Genomic DNA, 15110 nt, shown 5'->3' with positions numbered 1-15110 from the left:
GCAGCCACACGTGCGCTCCCTGTGTCACCCATGTCACAAATGTCACTAATGTCCCCGCTGTCCCCAGCTCACCCGTGTCCCCTGTGTGCTCGCCGGGTGTCACCAGGACACGCAGCACCACGAAAATCCCGAGGGCTTTGGGGCTGTCAGAGGTCGTTGGTGACACCTCGTGACGGGATGTCACCAGCTCCCCGTCCCTGTCAGTGCCCAGCTCAGCGCTGTTGCTGCACCCCATCCAGTGAAGCAACCGCAGAAATGCCAGAGCTGCGCACCCCTGAACTGTCCCGGGAGCACTGACCAGCAGGGAGTGACCACTGGACACTGTGGCTGCAGCCAGGCTTGTGGTCAGAGCCAAACACCAGCACAAGCATTTCCCTCCTAAACAAACAAAATCGCTAAATAAGGGCTAAGGAATCCTGAAAACTTCCTTTGAGCCTGGCAGGAGATAACGCTGCCTCTGGAGTTTCGTTTCTGCATCTCTCTGAAGCAGCACTGCTCTCCCAGAGCCACATTCACCATGTGTCAGAGGTGACAGCTGAAAGCTGTGCTTCTGAAGCTGCCCTGTGCCACAGGAAGGGAGGAAAGAAAGAATTATTTTCACCCAGATCACCCCAATGCCAGCAGCAGCAGCAGCAGCTGCAGGTCAGTCCCTGGCTGGATGCAGCTCTGTCAAGGCACAGGTTGTCCCAGACTCCTGCCTTGGCCAGCGATTAAACACTTGTCAGTGCTGAATCTTATCTGACACTCATCAGCTCTTGGGCTCAGATGTGTTTTTGTGATTCTGCCCCATTTTTCCTGCAGCACTGGGGTTCAGGACCGGGTTCCCCAGTTTGTGCTGTCCCCACACCACAGCCTGCTGGTGTCCATTCATGCCCTGGCTGTGCTGGGGGTATTTATAGAGCAGGGAGGAAGTTTTGTGGTTTAAAGCAGAGGGGCAGATGAGGTACTGGAATCAGGAAATGAAATTCGGGGCAGTTTCAGTGGTGTGAAGTGTCTGTCTCGGCAGGGACCAGCGGTTCCCCGCTCTCCCATCTCTGCACCCACACGCTTCAGAGGTTTAGAAATGAAGGGACAAGGAGCAGATCCAGCTCCCTGTTCCTTTATTTTTTCCCTTGGAAGCACTCAAGGTGTTAGGTAGTGACCAGCTGAGTTTGCTGGGTTGTTTCTGAGTATTCTGACACCAAATCCAAGCATTCCCAATCAATTAATAAATTCTTTATCCCAATAAACACACAGATGTTCATCCCACAGACGTCCAGGCAGCACTGGGCTCTGGATTTGGGGTTGTGGTGGGGAGCCCCAGCTCTGGGAGGGACAAAGGTGAATTCTCTGCTTTGCACCAAGAGTTTTACCCAAGGCATCCCCATCCCTGGCAATCCCTCTCCAAAGGCTGCTCCAGAACTCCCAAAATCCGTGGCCCAGGGTGCAGGGATCAGCCAGCCCAGTTTACAGCTCAATATTTTATCTTTGCTGTTCCCTGTTCAAAGAAATCTCAGCCTGGGTTTGGTTAAGAGGAATCAGGGCAAGGCTGATTTTTGTTGCTGGGTTTTCTCCTTGATTTCCTCTTTGGCAATCTTTGCAAACCTTTTAGGTGTGGCAGGGTGGGCCCAGGGCTTGGGATGATTTTTGTTTTGACTACACAGCCGTGGCCATCAGTGAGTTGGGCAAGTGACCACAGGTTCAAAGCAAAGGCAGGAATTTGTCTCACATAAAAATAAATTCCATCACCCCAAGTCTCGCTGGATTTTGAGGTTTGCATGAGTTTACCTGTGCTTCTGAGTGATTATTAGATTTCCATCAGGTTTGAGGCTTCATTTTGGAACAAACACAACACCAAACCTCAGAGGTGTTATGAACACAGTTCAGTTTGAATTGTTTTTGGAGGGGAGAGCCCCAAAATTCCTCCCTCTGGATTCCTTGGGTGCAGGGTGTCAAAGCCAGACAGATCCCATTTGTTTCATGCCCACTGCCCTGCTGCTTTGTCATCACTCTGATCTTTTCCCTTGCCATAATTGGATGTGTGCTCCCTGCTCGCTGAGTGACATTTGAAGAGCAGCCTGTGGGATCAATGAGAAAGCAGGGCTGGCAGAGAGAAATAATCACTTTTATCAGCCCAGCTGACATAATTGGAATAAACAGCCAGGCTTTTGGGCATGGAAGACTTTCCTGAGAGGAGCTGGATGCTGGCCCTGCCGTGCCTGCCCAGATGTTTATCACAAACACTCTGCAATTAAACGGCCTGGCCAGATCAGGCTCTTGGCAAGAGCTTGGCAGTGACAATCCTGAACAAAAGCAGCGTTTGGGGAATGGGGAATTTGTGAGATTCCTCCACACAGGGCACCCTCTGAGCCTGCCCAGAGGGGATCCACTCTGCCTGGCCTCTTCTTGCTGCTGCTTTCCTCCAGATGTGCCAGCTGTGGTGTTGGGAGGGACAGGGGCAGTTCCTGGGCCTTCCTCTGGGGATGGGATTGCAGCCTTGCTTTGAGCAGGGAGGTGAGTGGATGCCCTAAAAGAGAGTTGTGCAAGATTTGGGGACCAGAGGATGCTAAAAAAGTGACAGCATTTGAGAAAAAAACATTTCACTGACACTCCTGGGCACAGCACCCCCAGGCCATGCAAAGACAGTTCTTGAATTGGCCACCACCGACTAATTTGCTTAATTTGGGGTCGAGTCTGATCACAGGAAAGGTGAGAAGCACGAAGGTGTCCAGGTGAGGTGAACAAGAGGCAGAATTCCCTGTCAGCTTTTCCTCTCAGGCTGGCCATGATGTGAACCCTGTTGAAGGGAATTTAATTTCCCTTGTTCTAGGGGAATTCTTCAGCCCATTCCCAGTTCATCCCATACATCCCACTTCTTATATCCCATCCCACCTTTTATATTCCATCCCATCCCATCCCATCCCATCCCATCCCATCCCATCCCATCCCATCCCATCCCATCCCATCCCATCCCATCCCATCCCATCCCATCCCATCCCATCCCACCTTTTATATTCCATACATCCCATCCCATCCCATCCCATCCCATCCCATCCCATCCCATCCCATCCCATCCCACCTTTTCTATCCCATCCCACTTTTCCTATCCCATCCCACTTTTTCTATTCCCTCCACCTTTTCTATTCCTCACCTTTTCTATCCCATTCTCATTTTCTGGTCCATGAACTCGAACTGAAGGCAGAGCACGCCTGCAAGCCAAAGGCACCACGCTCTTTCCCCACCTCAGGAATGTCAGACAAATCCCTAAACAAACCCTGTTTAACTCCTTAAATAAACCCTATTTAACTCCCTGAACAAACTGTGTTTAACTCCTTAAACAATGGCAGTAATTGCTTTTAGATGGGCTATTGTGTGCGGCGCCCACCTCGGAGATGCTATCGGGGAAGGGCTTTGTGTGGTACCGGGGTTTTTAATAGCACAGATTTCATCTCTGACGAGTGTTTTTATTTGCTGCACGACGGTAATCGGGTGATTTTAATCTGGGGTTGATTTTATTTTAATTTTTCTGGATGTTGTCAGCCCGAAGGGAAATGGTGTAAGGCTGTCTCGTGCTAAAATTAGTCCTGGCAAGCTCGAATTCGCCCCTTCCGCCAGCTCCCGGCAGAATATTTGGGATAAAAAACGGCTCCAAATGTGACCAGAGAACCTGAAATTCCTGCATGTCCTACTGCAACTCTGAACCTTCCCCATGGAGGCACAGACTCAACTCTGTAGAACCTGGTGTCCTGCAGAATTCCTGCCCAGAGAACTGGAATTTTCTCCCTCAGTTCACCAGAAATGATCAAAGGCTCAGCTTTTCCCCTTAAAAAATCCACCCTTGTGCCTGTCTGGCTTTTTGATTTCATCCCTGGAGATGCTGCTGGAGAAGAGAAATTCTCCAGGATCCAACCCCTGTGCCTGCATTTCTCTCTCATCATCACCTGTGTCCATCTCTGGGTGCAAGAAATCCCTGAGAGAAGTTTTCTCCACTTCTAGGAATATTCCCCACTCAAAAAAAAATTAAAAAAAAAATTTAAAAATCTCTTGGCTTCCCTCCTGCAGCTGAGCTGCTCCCCAGGGCAGTTCCTGTCCAGACTGAGAATTCCAGGGAGGCTGGAGCTGATAGACCCTGCTAAGAAACATTTTGTAGGAGGGTTTGCATTCCCTTTCCCTGGAAATCTCAGCTCATTCCTATTGCATGAGTTAAGGCAGCTGCCGACTTCAAGTGGGTGCAGTTTTAAAAGGGAAAATCCTGCTTGGACCCTGAAATAAATAATTATGCATACAGCCATATGAAGAATAATTATAAGGATTTAAATAAGTTAAACTAAAATAAACAGCACCCCTCTCCTTTACCTGCTGGCAGCTTGAGTCCAGCATTCCCAGCCTTGCATGAGGATTTTTTTTGGAGCAGGTAAATGAGTTTGGAGTGGCTGAATCCCTCTGGAATTTGGTGCCAAGAGAAACAACCTCCCCCTCCAGAGCAGGAGTGGCACAGGGGGTCCCAGCACTGTCACCAGCAGCCAAGGCTTTCCTTTCCCCCCAAAAAAGCCAGGCTTTCCTTTCCCCCAAAAGATTATTTAAAAGTTTTTTTAAAGCCCATTAATTACCCAGTCCTCATAGTCTGGGCTATTGTTGTTATAAATGAAGCAGCTTTGGTGGGAGATGTGGGAGACCCCAGTTCACAGGAATTTTTTTGTTGGGGGAGGAATTCCAGTGTCTGGCTCAGCCCTCAGCTGTTTGATGTTTCTCTGGAGATAAAAATCTTCCCAAATCTGTGCAGGGCCTGGAGCTGGGGGGATTCAAATCCTGTCAGTGCCACAGGGGAGGGCAAGAAACAAAATATTCCTGCCTGGAGCACTGTGTGAAATGTCAGAATGGGGCAGGAATTTGAATTTGAGCCCTCCAAGCACCCCAGGGAGCAGCTCTGGGGTTCAGGAGGGATCTGAGATCCAGGCTGGGTGTCCCTTTCACAGGAAATGTTCCTTTAATGCCCAGATCGCTGCTCCTGAGACACCAGCAGTGACACCAGAGGTGCTGAGGCTCAGGGAGCTGCTGGAAATGCTGGAAGGGATCAGTGCCACCCTTGCTGCAGCTCAGGGACAATCCTGGGGCAGGATTCCCTGAAGCTCTGCACTTTGCTGCTTCCTTCACCCACTTCTGCACTTTTCAATTCCCTAATGTCAGCAATCTGTGCCTGCCTGCACCTGAATTCACAAACCACACCTTTGCACCTGCTGCGCTCTCTGTTCCAGGCTCTGAAGAGCTGGGAGATATTGATTAAAACCCCTTTAATCCTGTAATTCAGGAGAGCAGAGCACTGAATGTGCAGCCTGGAGGGCCCTGCCTGGAAGGAAACACGAGATCTAAGAAAATCAGGAAATCACCTAAGGGTGAACATTTGTTTTATTGTTGTAGAGCTGCAGGGGTTGGAGCTGGGGGATAAATGGGATGAATTTGGGGTGCTGAGCAGCTCGGGCTGGAGGAGCTGCTGTGGCTGTTAATGAACCCCCAAATTCCCCAGGAAAAACCTCTGGGCCTGGACATGACTCAGAGCTGCTGGTGGGCAGCAAAATCTGAATGCACTGTGGATTATTTTATTTTTTTTAATATCCCTGCAGTGCTTCAGGAGAGAAAGAAAAATTTGCCTTAGAATGGACCAGAGACTGCACTGGGTTAGAGCTTTGTAATTAACTTTAAACCATGTTAATGAGGTAGAAAAAAACAAAGGGGGAGAGAAATGAAATGGTTGCTGTTGTCACCTGCTTCCAAGAGAGGAGCAGCTCTTCATTTATTGTTTTGGAAGGAATTTCTCCCTCTCACATTAAAGGTTGATTTTCCAGCACAGCAGGATGGGATGTGGGAGCTCACAGAGGGAATTGTGAGGATAAATGTTCCCATGGATGCAGGAAAGGGAAGAAGCAATGTGCAATTAGAGGGAATTTTTGCAGTATTGACAAGCCAGCTCTGTCTAATAATGAATTTGGAATTACAGGACATTCAGAGTTCTGTTTGCCTGCTCCAGAGCTCCTGTTCTCGGAATTCCACGGGGATGAACCCTGTGTCCCTGCCTGGGAAAGGTGATTCCTCCCAGCTCCTGTTACAGCAGCAGAAATTCCCTTCCAGCCACTCTCCCTAAAATCCCCATCCTGGAGGGGCCGGGCTTGGCACCGGGACAATGCTGTGGGGTAGAAATCCAGCTCATCCTCTTGGATTTGCATCCTCAGGGCACGGAAAACACAGCCCTGAGGAGGGATTGGGCCATCAGCTGGCAGCGCTCCGAGCAGGGAATTGTCTTCATATCTGACCATGTAGGGAGTGAAGGTCCAGAGTCCCAAAGAGTTTTAACAGGAAAACAACACGAAATCATCATCCAGGGAGGAGAATCTTCATCCTGCATCTGGGGCAAGGAATCCTCATCCTTATCCAGGGGAAGGAATCCTGATCCTGCATCAGGGAGGGGAATCCTCATCCAGAGCAGGGAATCCTCATCCTCATCCAGGGAGGAGAATCCTCATCCAGAGAAGGGGAATCCTGATCCTGCATCCAGGGCAAGGAATGCTCATCCAGGGCAAGGAATCCTCATCCTGCATCAAGGAGGGAAATTCTGCATCCAGGGGAGGGAAATCCTCATCCTCATCCAGGGAGGGGAATCTTCATCCAAGAAGGGGAATCCTCATCCAGGACAAGGAATCCTAATCCTGCATCCAGGCAAGGGAAATCCTCATCCTGCATCCAGGGCAAGGAATCCTCTTCCAGGGAGGGGAATCCTCATCCTCATCCAGGGCAAGGAATCTTCATCCTGCATCAGGGAGGAGAATCCTCATCCAGGGAGGGGAATCCTAATCCTGCATCCAGGGCAGGGGAAGCCTCATCCTCATTCTGCATCCAGGAAGGGGAATCCTTACCCAGGGCAAGGAATCCTCATCCAGGGAGGGAAATCCTCATCCTGCAGAGAGGGAGGGAAATCCTCATCCAGGGCAGGGAATCCTCATCCTCATCCTCATCCTCATCCTCATCCTCATCCTCATCCAGGGAGGGGAATCCCCATCCTGCATCCAGGACAAGTTTGTGTTTGTGAGCACAGGGAGGAGCTCAGGGCCGCTCAGTGCACTGAGGAATTGCTCCTCGTGTTTTAAATCCTTCAACATTTCAGAGTTACAGCTCAGGGCATTCCTGGAAATCCTGACTGGGGTCTGAACTTGTAGGTAGTGAGGGAAATCATGCGTTAAAAATGTGTGGAAGGGACATTTGGGATTTCCTAAGGTGACAAAGCACTCAATGGAAAAGAAAAAACAGAACTCAGTTGTGATAGGGGTGATATCTCTTCCTGTTTGCCACAAGAAAAACAAAATCTATGGGTTTCTAAGGGCCAGGAGGAATATTTTATACTCTTAGAGGTAAATCCTTAAAAAACAGGAATTTCTGACTTTAAACACAAAATTTAAACTGTAAGATAATGCAGATAAGCTAAGATATATCTACATGGAGAAAATGGTTTTGTTTTCTCTATAAAGGCAAGATACTGATTCCTGGTTATGATAACACTGACAAATACATAAAGATTTTTAGTGCTGACCTCCTCTGTCCAAAACTTAATTTAAAGAAGATGGAAACAACTCTGCAGGGAAAAAAAAATCAAAAGAAACATAGAAAAAGACTTTTCTTCCTGTCCCAGGTGTGCAGAACACTTGGGAGAAGTTTTACACTGTCCATGGAGGCAGAAGTTTGGTCAGCTGTATAAAAACCTCCCTGACATCTTTCCTTATGTCCTTTCTTTCTGCTGGGAGCTGTTTTCTGAAACTCTCCTTTTTCTTTCCATCTGAAGGCTGATCAGAAGAAGAGAAGACAAGGCTTGGTGACATTTCAGGTGATAAAAAAATAAATTAAAATTTCAATCCAGTGTCAAGGACATCCCATTCCTGCAATGGGGTCAGGGTGATTAAATCTGAACCCACCAGGAGCTTCTGGAAGTTTTCTCCTCTCCCATTTGGTGGTGCCACCTGGGAATAGGAATGGAATTCGGAGCTCCTCGTGCAGGATGGATGTTCCACTGCTGTTCCAGGACACCATCCACGCTTTATTCCCCCTTTTTTTCACGTCTCCTCCATCCTGAACATCTTAAATTCATCTGGAGACGCTTGGAACGTGCGGGAAACTCCGGGATTTTGTACAGAACGTTTGGCCAAGCCCCTGGACAGCATCAGCCTCATCCCAGGGTTTTTGTGCTTCCCTGGTGCAGAAAGGCTGAAGATTCCTCCTGACGTAAACAGAGCCACGGAAAGAGAACCAAAGGGAATTTCTGGCACAATCCAGAGTGAGACATAATTGTGTGATGACCTCTCCCAGCTCCATCCCTTTGTTTGGCACCAGGTTCAGGTTGTGACAGATGAATTTAAATTTCTATCCATCCACAGCACTTAGAAGAACAAAAAAACTCTCGAGGTCCTGGTCCTGAAGCAGAGGAACAGAATCAATCCAATTTTTTTTTTTTAATCCAAGAGAAGAGGAAATATGGGAAGATGATGCCCAGGGACACGCAGAGCAATTCCCACTCCCCAGATTCTCTCTGTGGGCTCTGAAATGTTTTCTCCCCCTGCCACAGGACGTGGAGCAGTGAGGAAATTCCCTCCCACTCCAGCATATTCCAGCTCTGCCCTGTTGGTCCACTTGGTTTCCCAGGAAATAAAACTGGAATTTTAATGGCAAGCAGAGCTCCCTCAGCAGCACAGGAGAGCTTTGCTGGGGTTTCCAGTTCTGTTCTCCGAACCCACCCAGGGTGAAGCCACTGGAGGGGACAGAAGGATCCCCTTGGAGTCACCTGGAAGGAAGCAGCAGGGCCATGAGGAGCTGCAAAAAGCTGCAGGGAATTTGTCTCCCCTAAAGAGTTCTGGTGTCAGAGGGAGGATTGGGGTTGGTTTGTTTGAGGAGGAACCTCAGGGAATCCCAGGGCAAGTTAGAAGTGAGTGGTGGAAATGGCACCAGTGAGCTTTTTGTGTGATCCCTGTGGAATCACTGCCACTGTCACTGCCACTGCCATTGTCACTGCCACTGCTCCAGCTTCTCTGGATCCCTCTGGGCAAACCCCAAAATGCAAAAACTGGCTCCATATGTGACATTAATCAGAGCACCCAGAGCGTTTCCTGCTTTAAAAAAATGATAGAATTCCACCAAAAGCAGAGCACAGGGATGCAATCCAATGTTTATCCTTGTTTTGTACACTCACTTTAACTTGTTCACACAGGGACCACCAAATTGTCTTCAAAAGTCTTTTAAGAGCCCCCAGAACTCCAGAGGGTCAGGAATGTGCATCAGGTCAGGTGTGGAAGCAGGAAACATCACAGAGGGACTTGAGGGAGTTTGCAGAAGTTTGGGATATGAGGTTTGGAACATCCTAACCCTGTGAAATCTGTTCCTGGGGGGGTTCCTGCTGGCTTGACCTTTTCTGGGGAGCTTTTCCTGCCAGGACCCATCAGAGTTTGAGCCCAGATCCAGGCCTGGGATGTCCCTGGATGGTTCTGGCACCTCCCTGAGCCCCAGCCCAGCTTTCCCAGCCCCCAGTGACTCAAAGGAAATCGCAGCAGCCCCTGGAGCTGTGGGCAGGCAGAGGAGCTCAGTCCCAGCAGGAAAGCAGCAGGAGCACAGCTCTGAGCCCAGGGTGAATTTTCCAGCCAGGATCCCGGGCAGTTGTGCTGCTTTGCTGCTCCCAGAGCAGGATCTGTGTTTTCTGGCATTGCAGCTTTTCCCCCCATCCTGCTGACATCAGGAATGCATCACAGCACGGTGTGAGCCCGCAGGGAAACCTCCCCCAATCCATCATCCTCCAGCAACATCAACACCCGGGGCAGGTGGGGAAGCTGGCTCAGGGAATTGCTGGGGCTGGATTGCTGAGCAGAGGGGTCAGAGCTGGAGCAGCAGCACAACTGCCACGTTCCCCCTGTGTGCCTGAGTGTAAATGCTTTGGGAAAGTCAGCAAGAAATTCCTTCACATCTTTAAACTTTTGGAGATCAAGTAATGCAGTGATGAAGCAGAATTTTTTTTTAATTTTAAACGAGTTTGGGCAATATCCAGCAGGTTTTGGCATTTAAAGGAGAATGAACAGAAAGTCCATGCAAATAAAATTCATCCTGGCAGAGTTTTTCTGATTCAATCTGAATTAGAACTCGTTAATTAGAATTAGAATGTGACATTTGTGTGTGGTGGCATTAAGTGATGCCAAGCTGATATTTCTGACCACACCACAAACATCTGGATTAACAGCCCAAACCCCCAAATTCCCATCAATGGAAAGGAATAGAATAGAATAGAATAGAATAGAATAGAATAGAATAGAATAGAATAGAATAGAATAGAATAGAATAGAATAGAATAGAAGTAAAATAAAATAAAATAATAAAAAATTGAATTACCAACACTGAACCAAGGTAGAATTCTTATTTATTTATTTATTTATTTATTTATTTATTTATTTATGATTCATTATTGTTTATTTATTTTTTAGAAATTTCTAGACATTTTATCATTGCAGTGCCCCGAGTGCCAGTGCAGACAATGAATCCACATCTCCTCACTATTCACTGGCATCCTGTGTGTTCCTTGAGGTATTTACCCAGCTCCATCAGCACCAAAGTTCCTCTCCCAGCAAAACCTCCATCCCTAAAGGATCAGGAACCTGCTGGAGCTGTGAAAATTGTCAGTACCCCCATGGCAGCAGCACCCCCTTGTTTGCAGCTCCCTGGTGCTGAATGAGCTGGGAAAAAAACAAAAAAAAAACCTCTGAGGAGGCTCCTTGTTCCCAGGGCAGAGTGTTGTTTTTATGAGAACATCTTGGACACAATCTCATCTTGCTCACATTGATGAAAATCCTGTTCTGCCACTGCAGCCAGGGAAGGATTTCAGATCCTGCTGTGGCCCCAGAGGCTGTCCCTGTGCTCCAGGGCACTGCTGGGGCACAGCAGGAGCAGCAGGATCTGCAATGCAGAGTTGGGATAAAATATTGTGGATAAAAGGGTCAGGCCATTGCCATGAGTGAGGCAGAGCTGCTCCACTGCACTTTGTGCTCCTCTTGCTCCTGAGGCTCTGGGGAAGCAGGGCAGGGAAGGAGAGGGGATTCCAACCCAAAAGAGCTGAGCAGCCACAGTTCCAGCATTGGTTCAGCACTGTGAACTCAATTTGTTTTTAGGGAAGGGACAGAGGCAAAGCAGCTGAAGGCTGGTGGGGATCTCCTGGAGGAGTGCTGCTGTCACCACTTCATCTTCTCCTGAGGGAAAACTGAGGGATAAATCAGCTCAAGACAGCCAGAGCCTTCCCCTGAGCTTCCCTGCAGGTTCAGGGACTCTGGGATGCTCAGGAATTCAGAGACCACCTGCAGCCCATGTGGAATTTTGGCCCTGGTCTCTGGGAGCTGTGGGATCAGGAGCAGGAATTGGGTCCTGGAATTGTGGCACAGCTGGGACATGGGCAGTGAACCCTCACAACGCACTACCTGACACCTCAAGGAACTCTGGATAAGGCCAAGCTAAAAAAGGACAACAATTTCATGAAATAAATGTGATTTGGGGTGTTGGATCAGGTTAGAGACCCTACAGCCTCACACTGCACATCCCATGGGTGTCACAGATCCATGCATTAATTAATTCCCTGAGGAATGAGGGGACATTGACCGTGGGGAACTCTCTGTTTATCAGTTTCCATCATTCAAATGTTTCCATCACTCAAATGTGGTTTGTGTTCTGGGTGTTCAGAGCCTGGCTCCCCTTAAGCTCCAGTGACAAAATTCCCAGGGATGCCCCTCCAGCCTTTCCTGAGGCTCCTGCCCACGCTGAAAGAACAGAGCTAACACAGAATTCAAGGCAAAAACAGCAGAGTGAAAATTCAGTGTTTATTTTACTTTTCAGGACTGAGTGGCAGCAGATGGGGGCACGTGGCTCTGGAGCGGATCCACACAATTATGGGAACAGGGCAGCTGGACACAGAGTGCAGCCAGCTGTGCTGCTGCCCACAGCAGAGCTGGAAATCATCTCCAGAGAGCCCCTCCAGGAACAGAGCTGCCAGCACTGCTCCAACAGCAGCAAGGAGGAAGGGGGAGAAAGGAGGGGAGAAGGGTTTGGGATAAGCACAGTGCTCAGAGTGAGGATTTCTGGGGTGAGGCTGAAGGTGCAGAGCCTGGCTGAGTGCAGGGCAGCAGCTGTGCCACATCTGCAGCACATCTGGGCTGGTCCATGAACAGCCTCTCCTGCCAGGGAAATGTGGATAACACAGTGTGCCACATCTGCAGCACATCTGGGCTGCTCCATGAACAGCAGCTCCTACCAGGGAGATGTGATAACAGAGTGTGCCACATCTGCAGCACATCTGGGCTGCTCCTCCCCTGATCAACCTCTCCTGCCAGGGAAATGTGGATAACAGCTGTGCCCACATCTGCAGCACATCTGGGCTGTTCCTCCCATGAAATCTTTCAGAATTCCAGAATTACAGAAGTTGGGAAAGATCTCCAGGATCATCCAGTCCAAGCTGGGCTGATCCCCCCGTTGTCACCAGAGCCACCTCCAGTCTTCCTTGGACACAGAGATGTGTGACACAGCAAGGAAATTTCATGGAATTTTCATGGAATTTTCCTGCCAGTGTGGTCTGAGACAATGAGAACTCTTGACAAAGTTCAGGAACCAGCCCAGATTTGCAGAGCACTCCTGTGTTCTTCAGGGATGGAAGCAAAGATCTGGGAGTGCTGTTAGCACCAAACTCCAGATCAACACAAACTCCCTGTGCTGGCAGTTTCTCAATCCTGTGATTCCCAGAATTCCACAATTTTGTTGGGACTTCACCTCTTTTCCTGTTCCCAAAGGGGACTTTGAGAAAGGAATGGTGTGGCTTTTCTTTCTGGTCCCTGGTGGGATTTGCCAGGACCAGAGAGTGCTCACATTTAGTTCTCTCAAAGCTCACATTTAGCCAGCAGAGAAAGACCTGAGCCCTTACTTGATGAGTTCCACAGAGTTTTTATTTCATGCCAAGGGTGGTCAAGCAGGGATCTCTCAGAACAAAGGGCAGCCAGCCATATTTACAGGTTCAGGGAGGATTCAAACTACAATCAATAAAAGTTTATCCAAAGAACAGCATCCAGTCTAAGTGAGAAGTTCTAAAGGTGAACTGACCAATTACACAAACTAATTTCTAACCAATTATCTTCCAAAGTGTTGGAGAGTGATCAAATTCTTAAGGAATTTGGCTCAACCTTGGTATCTAGGATACCTTATCTATTATAGCAAGTTCCAGGGGAAGATGGCTTTGGAGGAATTGTGTCATCCACAGAATGACAAGTGGAAATCAGCTCCATCTGAGCTGGAGAACACCAGAGCTCCCATCCCAGGCAGGCAGCAGCTTCCTAGACAGGCAATTCCAGGGACCAAGCTGGCACTGGCCACAGGAGTGAATGAATCAGAAAATGACTGTGCCTTCCAGGGTGGACAATAAAGATCAAATCAGGCTTTGAGGTTGTTTGTGAAGTTCAGGGGAAGGAAGGGTTCGAGGCAAACACGTTCAATCAGTGCTGGAGATCTTTCCACGGCTGTTTTATGGAACCAAAGGTCTGTGCCTCACCAGGAGTTTCAAGGAATGAAGGATTCCTGTGGCAGAGTGGAAATTTAGCTGTTTTATGGACTTTAACATCATTTTTGTTTTTAAAACAACTGTGACAAGAGCAGAGGCTCTGGCAGGAGCAGCTCAGGCCTGGGCTCTTGCCAGGTCAGTGGTGGATTCTGTGTTTGACTCAGGGTTGAGCAGCTCAGGAAATCTCATTTTCAGTTTGTTCCACAGCCCTGAGCTATTTTCACTTAGGAATTATTTCCTGACATTCAGTTGACACTTTCCTCCAATTAGTTGTTCCATTTCTCTCAACAGTCCCTCTAATTGCTTTCTTTTCCTTGTTGGTGTGTGACCCCCCTTCTGTTTGCAGTGTCCTCTTTGTCACTGCCTCATTTGTGCCACTTCCATTTCCCTTCCTGTGCCAGCAGCTTGAGCCTTCCCAATTATTTCCATTTACTCCCAATTATTGTTTTGCTCTGGTCTTCTTCTCTCTGGTGTCTCCAAGCCCTCCCAGAACCTCCCATGCCTGCTCTGTCCCTTCTCCACTGTCAGCACAGCCTCAGTGACACCCAAAAGTGGCACTTCCAGAATTCCAGAATCATTTAGGTTGGAAAAGAGCTCCAAGCTCATCAAATCCAAGCTGTCCCCAGCCCAGAGCACTCAGTGCCACCTCCAGGTGACACCTCCAGGGATGGGGATCCAAACCTCCCTGGGCAGTTCCAATCCATGAGGAAATTCCTGCTGGTGTCCCCACTGAGCCTGAACTGTTCCCTCTCCTCCTGCCCCTGTTCCCTGGGAGAAATCCCAGATCTTCTCCTGTCAGGGAGTTGTGCAGAGCCAGAAATTCCCCCTGAGCCTCCTTTTCTCCAGGCTCTCCCACAACCTTGGATAAAGACATCACAGGTGCTCCCAAGAGTATTCCATGCCTTGTTTTAGGAAAAAAAGAAAAAAAAAAAAAAATTAGAGTTCTTGCTCTGGTGCATCCCAGGTGCCTGGGGCTGCCAGCTCACCTTTAGGGAGGTGTGATGGTTTCCAAAGGGATCCTGCCTGCCTCAGCCACTCCCAGCTGGTTCTCACAGCCCCAGAATCAGCTCCTGCTGCCCTGGAGTCACTCCCTGGAGCTGATCTCAGCTAATCCCCAGCCCAGCTCCACCCAGACTCAGCTTCCCCTCTGTGCTCACACCTGCACTGTTTCTGCCAGGCTGGACTCAGCTCGGAGAGTCCTTGCTCTTGCTTTTCATGTTTCACCTGTGGGGATTTCAGAATGCAGGAATGTCACCCTGGCAGCTGGCAAAGAGGTTCCACTGCTGGGGGGATTTGCATAAACATGAATCTGATTCACCAGATACCCCCAGCCTGTCCTGGGGGACTTCAAGAACCCAAACTCCTCCTGGGCTGCTTTTGGGGGATGTCAGGAACCCATCCTGGAGCTGCTTTTGGGGACATCAGGAACCCAAACTCCTTTTGGAGCTGGTTTTGGGGGATATCAGGAACCCAAACTGCTCTTGGAACTGCTTTTGTTGAACATCAGGAACCCAAATTTCTTTTG

Source organism: Catharus ustulatus, chromosome 15 (genome assembly GCF_009819885.2).
Source record: "Catharus ustulatus isolate bCatUst1 chromosome 15, bCatUst1.pri.v2, whole genome shotgun sequence".
Lineage (NCBI taxonomy): Eukaryota > Metazoa > Chordata > Aves > Passeriformes > Turdidae > Catharus > Catharus ustulatus.
Note: the sequence above shows the minus strand (reverse complement) of the source record.